Genomic DNA, 12048 nt, shown 5'->3' on the forward strand with positions numbered 1-12048 from the left:
AAGAGATATCCCTTAACATTCCCAGTTTAAACGAATCCATCTTTTGTGGTTCCCCCTTCCACCCAGTCATCTTTTGTTCTCTGCGCTGGCTCCGGTTAACACGCCGGCTGACCGACCGTCCGTCCAGCGAGCTCATTTCTTTGCCTTTTTCTTGCGTCTTCCCTGGCCCACCCTACGGTGCCGCTCTCCTCGCCGGCGCTATCTGGCTTCCGCAGACGCCAAGTACAAACACCTTTCCCGAGCTAGCTTCCAAGCTTCCGCGTTTGACTGCTTGTATCGTCGGGAATATTCAATGCTTGCCAACTAGGAGTTCCCGACAAACGACTGCTAAATACAGCCGCTGGCGCATTAGCTTGAAACAACCGTCAAAGACAACAAACACATTTAAAAGGCACCTTCGCCTTCGATCCGGCACCCTCCTCCTCCTCCTACCTGCTCATTTCGCAGACGGTTAACCATAACGGAGATTATTTAATTAGATATTCGCCTTGGCAGCTCGGGACGAGGTCGGCCGAGAATTGCTTACGTCCACTCTGCTTCGTTAATTACAACGCCAAGATATTGTTTTCCAGTAGGACCGGGTGCCATATTTTTGGGGCAGTACAAAATTTTGACATAATTCTACTTCATTTAATACCAAGGACGAATTTTATACTTGATATAGTATGTATTAGATCTCTCAGGTTAGTAGAAAGCCATATGCACCCATGGAAAGAGCCACATATGGCTCCCGAGCTATATGCATCCATGGAAAGAGCCATATATGGCTCCCGAGCCATGTGCACCCATGGAAAGAGCCATATATGGCTCCCGAGCCATATGCACCCATGGAAAGAGCCATATATGGCTCTTGAGCTATATGCACCCATGGAACGAGCCATATATGGCTCCCGAGCCATGTGCACCCATGGAAAAAGCCATATGCATCCATGGAAAGAGCCATATATGGCTCCCGAGCTATATGCATCCATGGAAAGAGCCATATATGGCTCCCGAGCTATATGCATCCATGGAAAGAGCCATATGCACCCATGGAAAGAGCCATATATGGCTCCCGAGCTATATGCATCCTTAGTAGGAGCCATATATGGCTCCCGAGCCATAGTTTCCCCTGATTTGACAGGTTCTTGACATATCCAGAAACAAATAACAGCGTTTTAGCGGCCATTTCATCTAATATACACACTAAATATATTGAAAAATGGCAACAAAACTAAAAACTTAACGGCATCCCATTCGATTTCAAAGAAAACGTTTAAAATGGGACACTACTAATGAACTACAGACTGTTTGGCACTGATAAATTTAGTTCTACCTGAGTAGCCGGAGGCTGGCGAGCAAATGAAATTAACAATTCGGGCCATTTGCAAAGGGATGGAAGGTTGCCAGATCTGTGAAAAAGATGCACGGAAAAAAGCACCAATGTCGGAGTTTTTTTTGGGACAATTCGGAAGGAAGTTTGAGGCTAGGCGGCGTTGACAAATAGCAGCTGATTTTACTGCGCGGAACTCGGAGAAGGGCTGTTGCCAGGCGATCGATAAATCCATCGCCTCCACTCTGTTTGGCCACCATTAATGATTGATTTCCCCGCCGGACTTATTGATTCACATACACCTCCGTAGCCATAACTTTTTGCTCCTAATTGCACATAAGAAGCGCATGTTGATGGCTTTTGTCAGCTGGATTTGTGTCTAGCAGGTGCATTGTTTTGACCATCCAACTGATATTATTATAGACAGATGCTATTTCTTTTGCTGCCATTGAGGGCGCTAGAGGTAAAACTAGTTCTGATTGGGCAGGGAAACTACAGTCGCTAGGATTAACTGATTTATTGGTAATTTGGCAGAATTTCCAACTAGTTTGAGAGTTAGAGCAGGGGTGGACAAACTTTTGGGCCCAGGTGGGGGCCATATTGACTTTAAAAATGTGACATATGGGCGGGGTCAGCACAAGATAGGATACATATAAAAAAGTGCATCCGTTAACAGTATATATGAAACCTAAACTGAAAAAATAGGACTAAAGTATTAACATACTCATCACTCATCATTAAAATAAGAAGTATAGAGTAAAGTAAGTAAAAGGGATGTCCTAAAAAATGTTCAAATGTATACGATACATATAAAAAAGTGCCTCCGTTAACCGTACATATGAAAAATAAACTGAAAAAGGAGTAAAATATTAACATACCCATCACTTATCATTAAAGTAAATAGGAATAAAGTTATCCAATCTTATCTAATCCAATTTTAATAACAAAAAACTAATCAAATACCAAAACTAAAGTTTAAAATCTACCCCATTCACAGGTACAAGTCATTTAAATGGGAAATACTACATTTAAAATAGCTGTAAAACTATAAATGACAATCATTTGCATCCGATTACAGTTGAATTAATGTTCCTCCACCAAATAGGAGATAAAATAGACCCTCCCTCCGACTAGCATGGTCTTGGACGTCCCCGTCCTCCGTCTACATATTCCCGGAGTGACACAACTAGTTAGCGGGGTAATAAATCACAGCGCGGCTGCCCAATTTGGCCGGCTAATGTAATTAATAAGTGCTAAAAGCGTTTAAGTGGCCCATGATTTTCAGACGCCGCTTTGAGGTGAATTTTCTGGACGCCGAAGACAAACACGCTGTCGGGACTGAGGGACAAATTAGAATTCAACTGCCAACATGGCTACTTGTGGAAGGAAGATGGCCGTCTAAAAAAATTATTGCTGGGGCAGAGTTATGGGTATCCAACAACCTTGGTGATTTTTTGCGGAAAATTTGGCATTTTTGCAAAACAAATTGGTATTTTTGCGGAAAATTTGGCATTTTTGCGGAGAATTTGGCATTTTTGCGGAGAATTTGGCATTTTTGCGGAAAGCTTGGCATTTTTGCGGAAAATTAGGCATTTTTTCAAAACAATTTGGCGTATTTGCGAAAAATTTGACATTGTTGCAAAACAATATGGCATTTTTGCAGAAAATTTGGCATTTTTGAGGAAAATTTGGCATTTTTTGCGGAAAATTAGGCATTTTTTCAAAACAATTTGGCGTATTTGCGAAAAATTTGACATTGTTGCAAAACAATATGGCATTTTTGCAGAAAATTTGGCATTTTTGAGGAAAATTTGGCATTTTTGTGGAAAATTTGGCATTTTTGCAAAACAATATGGCATTTTTGCGGAAAATTTGGCATTTTTTCAAAACAAAATGGCATTTTTGCGATACAATGTCATTTTTTGCGGAAAATAAAGCATTTTTGCGCTAAACAAGTTTAACAAAGTTAAAATCCTGTTTTACTTTCAATCGAAGGGCAATTTAATTGAACAAAAACGTATTGATTAGCACATCTGACAAAGCAGCAGCTGGGAAATGAAGCTACCAGGCTGTCTATTTGGATTTAAGTCCAACAACAAAGCGCAATGAACAACTCCAAACGTAGCTCTACAGGTTAAAAGAAAAACCAAAAAAAATCGAAGATGTCTCCGGTAATCCCGCGCCGGCTACACCAATATTAACATTTTGGTTCTCTTCTCATCGCTAACAGCCCCAGGGAGAGGCGACCAAGCGTATTCTATTAACAAACGGGTACGCCCAGTGCTCGCATAGTCTGGCTTTTTGCTTGGTACACATCCACAAATCCCTTGGCGAAAGCTGTTTGTGTTCACCAGAGCTTGCCTCCCTGCAAAAAAAGGGCTCGGGGGGGTGGTGAACTGAGGGTTTTTTTGCAAAACAACTTCACAAAGACACATGCAAATCTTTGTGGCATATTGGAAACTTGTTATTTTTCTCTTTTAATTGTTTGTCTTGGAACAAATTGACGTTTTGTTTAATTTATTCATTTTTTACCAGTTTTTTATCTATATTAAAAGGGTTGTAGGGTGTGCGGGAGTCTATCCCAGTCAACTATGGGGTACTAGGCAAGGCAAGGCAGTAGTACACTGAGAACCAATCATAGTTGGGTAATGTAGTGTGTTTAACTCACATAGGAAGGTCCAAATCTGATCTGGGATCGAACCCTAGGTTGCAGAATGGCGAGAGTGATGAGTTAAAGTAGGGGTGGGCAAACTTTTGGGCCTGGGGTGGGCTACATTGACTTTAAAAATGTGACAGATGGGCGGGGTCAGCACAAGATACGATACATATAAAAAAGTGCATCCGTTAACAGTACATATGAAACAAAAACTGAAAAAATAGACTAAAGTATTAACATATTCATCACTCATCATTAAAGTATAAAGTACAAGTAAAGTAAGTAAAGGAATGTATTAAGAAATATTAAAATGTCCTTTAAAAAAAGATAAAAGACTGTAAAACACCAAAAACAAATAAGAGTGGACACAGCTACTGCCATTGGCTTCTGCGTAACAGCGCCATCTTGGGGAAAAAAAACATTATTTAGACTACGTTGGCGGGCTGGATTAAAACGCCTCAGGGGCCTGGATGTAGCCCGCAGGCCGTAGTTTGCCCATTACTGAGTTAAACACTATAATTTTGTTATATCCGCATACAAATGTGTTTTACAACTGGGCAATAATTACGCTAATTGTGATTCATAACATGGGATTAACTGCATTTAATCCCATTGGCATTGAATAACAAATAGCGCATTTTTCTAATGCTATCGTAGCTCTAGGCGCTAGCTAGTTTAGCTACTGCAGAGTAGTGACATCATCTCATCGTCCAAAGTGATGCAGTCGCAAAATGAAGTAGACTTAAAACGAATGGAGTTGGTGACAAGAAAAGTGTCAAATCACCCCCGAAATGTTTGCTTTGCTTCTTTTCCAGAGTTTTTCTCCGCAATCAAATCACCATCCGACTGCGGGGAGTACTTTTCTAGCATGATGGAAATTGGATGCATAGTTAATTTCACAGCGGGTAGATGTTGTCGCCGGGGGCTTTTTGCGCCCAGCAGGTAAGTGAAACACAACTGACACTCGCTCAGAGGGGGGGGCGGAGCCTTATAGGAGACGGGAATACGTCCGATAACCCAACGCGTCAAAAAAATGGAGTATTTTGCTTTACTTTTAGCTGCAAAGTTACATTTCTGAGTGGCGTCCTCCTAAATTAAGGAAAAATGCTGATGAAAATAGAGACAACAATGCCCCCTATGGGTGTGGATGACAATTGCATGCTGCAGGAATTGAAGTTATGTTGTGGATTTGACAAAGATGGACAAAATTGTGCTTTTTGGGGATTTTTTATTACTATTTGGTTGCTTATTTGTATAAAATGGGAATTTTGGGGTGTTTATAGTCTGAATAATTTAATGTATTCTCGTTTTGGGAGTTTATATTGTCTTTTTTACCAGAAATAAGTGAATAATGAATAGGGTTTTTGATAGAATTAGTCTACAGGTAGCTCTTAGAATGAAATTTTCCCTAAAAACTGAGCTTCACCCCATATTGGGCCATCGAGCCATGTTTTTTGTGGGCCGTGATGCTCCTAAAAAGCCTGATTTTTGAAGCAAAATAGTCTAAAATGGACGAGGCGATAATGGGTAGCCCCTGACAGCATTTGAAAGAAGCTGGGCTTCTGATCACGTAAATGGAGTTGGTTGAAAAGCAGCTCGTTGCATTTATGTAGAATACCATGTCACTGTCAAGGCGGCCATTAGAGCGGAACGGAAGGAGTCGAACGCGCTGGCCAAATGGTGCAGATAAATTAGAGTTCCATCAAGCTGACAGACCTCTCAGCGGCTTTTCTCAAACATGTCATCTGCTATGATTTGATTGTTTTTGGGTGGCCAATAATATGGCTTTTATTTAGCCCACCTGCAGATCCTCCCCCCTGGCAGGCTGTCTTTTAGCAAATTGGCATCCGCCAAACAATCGGAGTACCGCAGGGTGTTTTGATGAAAAGTTTAATGAGAAGTTGATGTATTTTGTTGGATTAATTCGGTATACTATTGTATATATGGGTGGATTTAATCATTTTTGTATGAGTGCTTCTTTAATTTGAGTTTGGGATTGGAACATGTCACTGAGGACTGTTTAGTGGAAGATAGGAGTGACCTTTACCCCAGAATGCAGACCTGGAAGGACGGTTAAGAAATTGCTGGTGCAGAGTGATGGCTATGCAGTAACCTTGGTGATTTTTTATGGAAATGTTGGCATTTTTGCAGAACAATATGGCATTTTTGCGGAAAATTTGGTATTTTTGCGGAAAATTTGGTATTTTTGCAGAACAATATGGCATTTTTGTGGAAAATTTGGCATTTTTGCAGAACAATATGGCATTTTTGCGGAAAATTTGGCATTTTTGTGGATAATTTGGCATTTTTGTAAAACAATATGGTATTTTTGCGATACAATATGCCATTTTTTGCAGATAATATGGATTTTTTGGGGAAAATATGGCATTTTTGCGATACAATATGGCATTTTTGCGGAAAATGTGGCATTTTTCAAACTAATATGGCATTTTTGCGATACAATATGACCTTTTTTTGCAGAAAATATGGCATTTTTGACATACAATGTCATTTTTGCGATATAATACGGTATTTTGTTTACTAAAACACCCATAAATAGCAATAAATCATTTCCAGACGTCAGCTAGTGATTTACCGTCAAAAATAATCCCGTCATTACGAAATAACGTCCTAAAATTTGATCCGCAAGTTGCCATTGTGCTGACCTCTCGCCATATGGAAAAAAACTAGAATTGAAAATACAAGCACATCTTATTATGAGGCTTTACAGCCACTGTTTACCAGCTGCTTTTACGCAGTGCGCCCTTAATTGCATTCATTATCTAAAGCTGCAGGTCTGGGCCAAGGTTACGGGGTAAAAAAAATGGAGGATTTCAGTTATCTCTTGTTTACTGCCAAAAAAAGAATACATATTTATCTTAAGACTAACTGCCAGTCGTCTTGGTGATAAGTTATGAACGTAGTACATATTGTCCAAAAATAATAATGAGAAATGTGAAGGAAGTCAATGAACTCATTTAAATATGTCCATCAACCCTTAGGCGTCCAAGCGATTTGAAGTGGGAAGGCTGACAGCTACAGATGTCTGTGTACAGAAAGCAGATGGAGGGAGCTTGTTTGTAGTATTTGTCGGGGTTGTCGGGTACCCGCTGCCAACGATTAAAGCGCCGGATGGCCTTTTTTGTCACATATTTGTACTTGGCCAGGTGTATGTTGTTGAAAAAGCTAGCTTAGATTTATCAGGCGCGTTTATAACTGCAACTTATTCATTTTTTTTTCATTTTTTTTGAGAAGCCAGGGGAAAAAATGGCATTGGTGTTATTGGATTGCCACCCAGTTGATTTTGAAGTCCTTTTGATATGACAGCAAGGACAGGGAAAGGAGGGCAGGGGTGCTTATCAGACGGGAAGAATGACATTTTCCATTAAGACGTCTGCTGGAATCCGAGACTGTCCCCGCCCCCTCACGAGAGCTTATCGATACGGATTGCGCCACCTTTTAAAAGGTCCAAATCGATCCTGGATCCCCTCAAGGGCAAGCATGGCAGGCGTTACTTTTTTTGAGGCGCTTGACCTGGGTTTCCGAACACTCTTTAAAGGATGTTATCTCGCTATGCCCCAGAACGGCGTGACTGGACGTTTGGGTGTCGGTCTTTTGGTCGCCGGTCAAATGTACTTAGATATTAAGCAATACTTTGATATTAAACAGTACTTGGATATTAAACAGTATTTGGATATTAAACGGCACTTGGATATTAAACAGGACTTTGATATTAAACAGTACTTGGATATTAATCAGTTACTTGAATATTAAACAGTACTTGCATATTAAACAGCACTTGAATATTAATCAGTTACTTGAATATTAAACAGTACTTGAATATTAAACAGTACTTGGATATTAAACAGTACTTGGATATTAAACACTACTTGGATATTAAACACTACTTAGATATTAAACACTACTTAGATATTAAACAGTACTTGGATATTAAGCAGTACTTAGATATTAAGCAGTACTTGGATATTAAACAGTACTTGGATATTAAACAGCACTTGGATATTAAACACCACTTGGATATTAAGCAGCACTTGGATATTAAGCAGTACTTGAACTTGGATATTAAGCAGTACTTGAATATTAAACAGTACTTGAATATTAAACAGTACTTGAATATTAAACAGCACTTAGATATTAAACAGCACTTATATATTAAACAGTACTTAGATATTAAACTCTCTCTCTCTTATATATTTAACTCTAATGAATATAATGACATGATTTGATCTAAAATCAACAGAAAACCTAAATGCTCACAATTCAGTCAGTTTGATGTCCAAATCATTTGGACTAGGAGGTACGAGAACCCAAATTCCCTCGCCTACAAAACAATTCGACATCAATAGCTTCAAATACCTGAAAGATCTAATGCCGTTTCAATGGAAGGCAATGTTATGTTCTAGTTTGATGTTTTCCCGGAATTACCTGATCACAACTTAAAGTTTTTACGTCAAAAGGCCAAAAGCCGCCTTCGTATAATTTAAGTGCGCGTAAAAGCCGATGGTTTAAGGCCTACTCCAAATCACAGGCTCCGCTTTATCTTTACGAGCTAAATGGGCTTCTCCCTTCTCTGCCACCAACTTCAATTATTCATAGATATTAAAGTTTAAAATGTACTAGGGTTTTTCTAAGTATGCCGCCTTTAAAATAAAGGTCGTTACCCATTGATGATGTTAGTTTAACTGTTCCGGGGCGATGTGAAATAATGTATTTTATGTTGAAGAACACTTGCTGTATATTTAGCAAATGAAAGTATATACTTGACTAATATACGAGTATTTTTAGCTCACTTCTTCGGGAAGGCCTTGAATGCCTTTTACGACTTTTACAGCCATTTTTTATCTAACACAACTACCATATTTTCTCATATACGCCATGTTTGTCACTAAAAAATGATGACTGAATCAAGGGTATGACATATGTGCAAAAAATTGACCTAAAATGCACTAAAATGAGACGAAAAACAAAATAATGCGGTCGATATGGTCATTTATTTCAAAATAGTGAAATAATAAACAGATAATCGGCTTGACAAAATGTATTTTGACGTCTATGAATGAAATTCACGAAAAAAATTAAGCGTATTTTGCATAAAATGTGTAAAAAACTGAATTGTGCAAGCCATCTAACCTAGGGATAACAAACTAGACCTTTATGGACACTTCCTGGTTGTACTGATCATGTGACATCCTATCTAGGCTTGTCTACATGTAGGCCACGCCCCTTTGAGATGTGCAATCCAGTAGATGATCCTTTTGATTTATGCAGTATCTCAGAAATACTATATAGGATGAGTTTTCTTGACATTTTCCCTTCAAAAAATACTTTTGTACTTTCTATGGAACTGAAAATTACGAATTAGGGTGTGTCTTATACAAGGTAAATTATAAAAGTCAACAATCTTCAAGCAATTTTATAGTACAGCTCATATACGAAAAAATACGGTACTTCTCCATCTGACAGATAGCACGTCAAACAAATTAATAACTGAATCCCGCAACCCCCAAAAACTTTGTGAACCCAAACCAATTCTGACAGACTCTGACAACCATTTGTACGATGGTCCCTTTCCGACTGTGAGCTTTCTCACGCCAGCCTTAAGGGCGTGCTATTAAATCTCCGGCACCTGGGTGCGCTAGGTTCTAACTAATATTGGAATGTTTCCTATTATTACTTTAAAAAAAATGGATCAGACGTTGAGTCAGCGCCCCACACAATAGCTTTTGTGACTGTCCCTACCCACGTTTCCTGTTTTAATTAGCTTCCATTTTGGACTTTGGAGAGAGCCATGTCTTTTCATCTATAGACCCATCCCAAAGAATGGGAACTAATAGCGTTCCTTTTAGCGCGCTTGGCTTGCCCATTTGATTGCTTATCTCTTTTATTAGCTTGATGCTATTACTGGCACTCGACTTCCATTATCCGATTTTTATGCCGCTGAATTGTTCGCGCGGGAGAGTTCATCTCGTGGCGTTGTTTATGCATGATTGATTTGTGGGCCGGTCTATGGCGGGGAGAGCTCGGGATTCTGACAAGGTGACTTGATGACGGACGGAAGGGGTTTCAAACCGTCGACACTCGTTAACGTAGCCGCTATTCCAATCCGTTAGAAGTAGGAGTATTGTTTTTTTTTCGCTACTGATAAAGTTGTTTGCATCTTGGCTGGTTTGCGGCTAAATACGGAGCTGGCCTTGTGATTGGTCGGCGTCTAAAAGTGCATTTGTCAATGGCGAGGAGGTGGCGGGATTAAAGAAGTGGCTGCCGTGGCCGGCTCTCACCTTCAGCGTTTCGTCTTCGGTCAGCCGGTCGGTTGGAATGAGAGCGTTCCATCATGCCACGCCAGCTGGGGCGACGGGCCGCAAAGAGCGATGGGGTGTCACCGCCGCGGTTTTCGGGCACGCAAACAAAGGCAACAGACTCACCTTGCGGCCGCCACGGCGCTCCAGACCGGGGGTGGTGAACTTAGTTCGTGACTGGACGTTTGGTTGCAGGTCTTTTGGTCCCTTTTTGGTCGCCAGTCAAATGTACTTGGATATTAAATGGTACTTAGATATTAAACTGTGCTTAGATATTAAACAGTACTTATATATTAAAAAATACTTAGATATTAAACACTACTTAGATATTAAACAGTACTTAGATATTAAACAGTACTTAGATATTAAACACTACTTAGATATTAAACACTACTTAGTTATTAAACAGTACTTAGATATTAAACACTACTTAGATATTAAACCCTACTTAGATATTAAACAGCACTTAGATATTAAACACTACTTAGATATTAAACACTACTTGCATATTAAACAGTACTTGCATATTAAACACTACTTAGATATTAAACACTACTTAGATATTAAACCCTACTTAGATATTAAACCCTACTTAGATATTAAACAGCACTTAGATATTAAACACTACTTAGATATTAAACACTACTTAGATATTAAACACTACTTAGATATTAAACACTACTTAGATATTAAACACTACTTAGATATTAAACACTACTTAGATATTAAACAGTGCTTAGATATTAAACAGTTCTTACATATTAAACAGTACTTAGATATTAAACTCTCTCTCTTACATATCAAACTGTCTCGCATGAATATAATTTTGAGAGCTAGTTTCAACAGTAAACTCTCTGTCACCATTTGACCAGCGACCAAACGTCCATTCACGCAAGGACTTACGTCTAATCAAATTAAACGTCACTAGGGCACTTCTCTCAGTGACCTCGGCCGTCCAATTCCTGCCACAGTAGCCATGATGTATAGTACACAGATCATAAAGTATACGCAATCTAATCTTAATGCGAGTAGGTGAAAGGGAGAGGGAAAACCCCCATGGTGAGCTCACTCCCAACTTTTTAGCGGTGTCAGCACATTTGCCCCAAAATTTACAGCTATTGATGACAGATTGCATTACCAAGTCCAGCCCCCCCACCCCCTACGCCCCTCCCTACTCGTGTCCTTAAGTCACCGCTCAGTGCGTGCTTATTTGATGTAGGATTTGATAGATTTGTTTGTCGCCACATTCATTTGCTTCGTATCACAGAGTCGACGGTCCGTAAAATAAAAATTCGCAGTCGGATTTCAGCACAACTGTTTTGGGGGTAAACGTGTAAGAACTCCGCTAAGGAATTGCCAAAGTACTAATCACCAAAGGTTGTTTTGTTCAAAATATACGGGCATGACTAGTCAAGCCTATAGGCCGTGGATCTATTGGGGGCGGGGGGTGCCGTACCGATGTGGGAAATAGTCTGGGTACTCAATGCAATTGAAAGACTATCAAACGTTGACTTTTTAGGCTAATATTAAACTAGTCCGGCTCACATGTGATCCAGTTGCCATTGATGTAGGCCCCCAAACCCAACTATGTGCTGCTCGGACGTTTGGTCGCCGGTCTTTTGGTCCCTTTGGGTCGACGGTCAAATGTACTTGGATATTAAACAGTAGTTAGATATTAAACTCTCTCTCATGAATATAATTTCGAGAGCTGGTTTCAACAGTAAACTCTCTGTCAACATTTGACTGGCAACCCAAAGGGACCA

The sequence above is a fragment of the Stigmatopora nigra genome, chromosome 20 (genome assembly GCF_051989575.1).
Source record: "Stigmatopora nigra isolate UIUO_SnigA chromosome 20, RoL_Snig_1.1, whole genome shotgun sequence".
Classification (NCBI taxonomy): Eukaryota; Metazoa; Chordata; class Actinopteri; order Syngnathiformes; family Syngnathidae; genus Stigmatopora; species Stigmatopora nigra.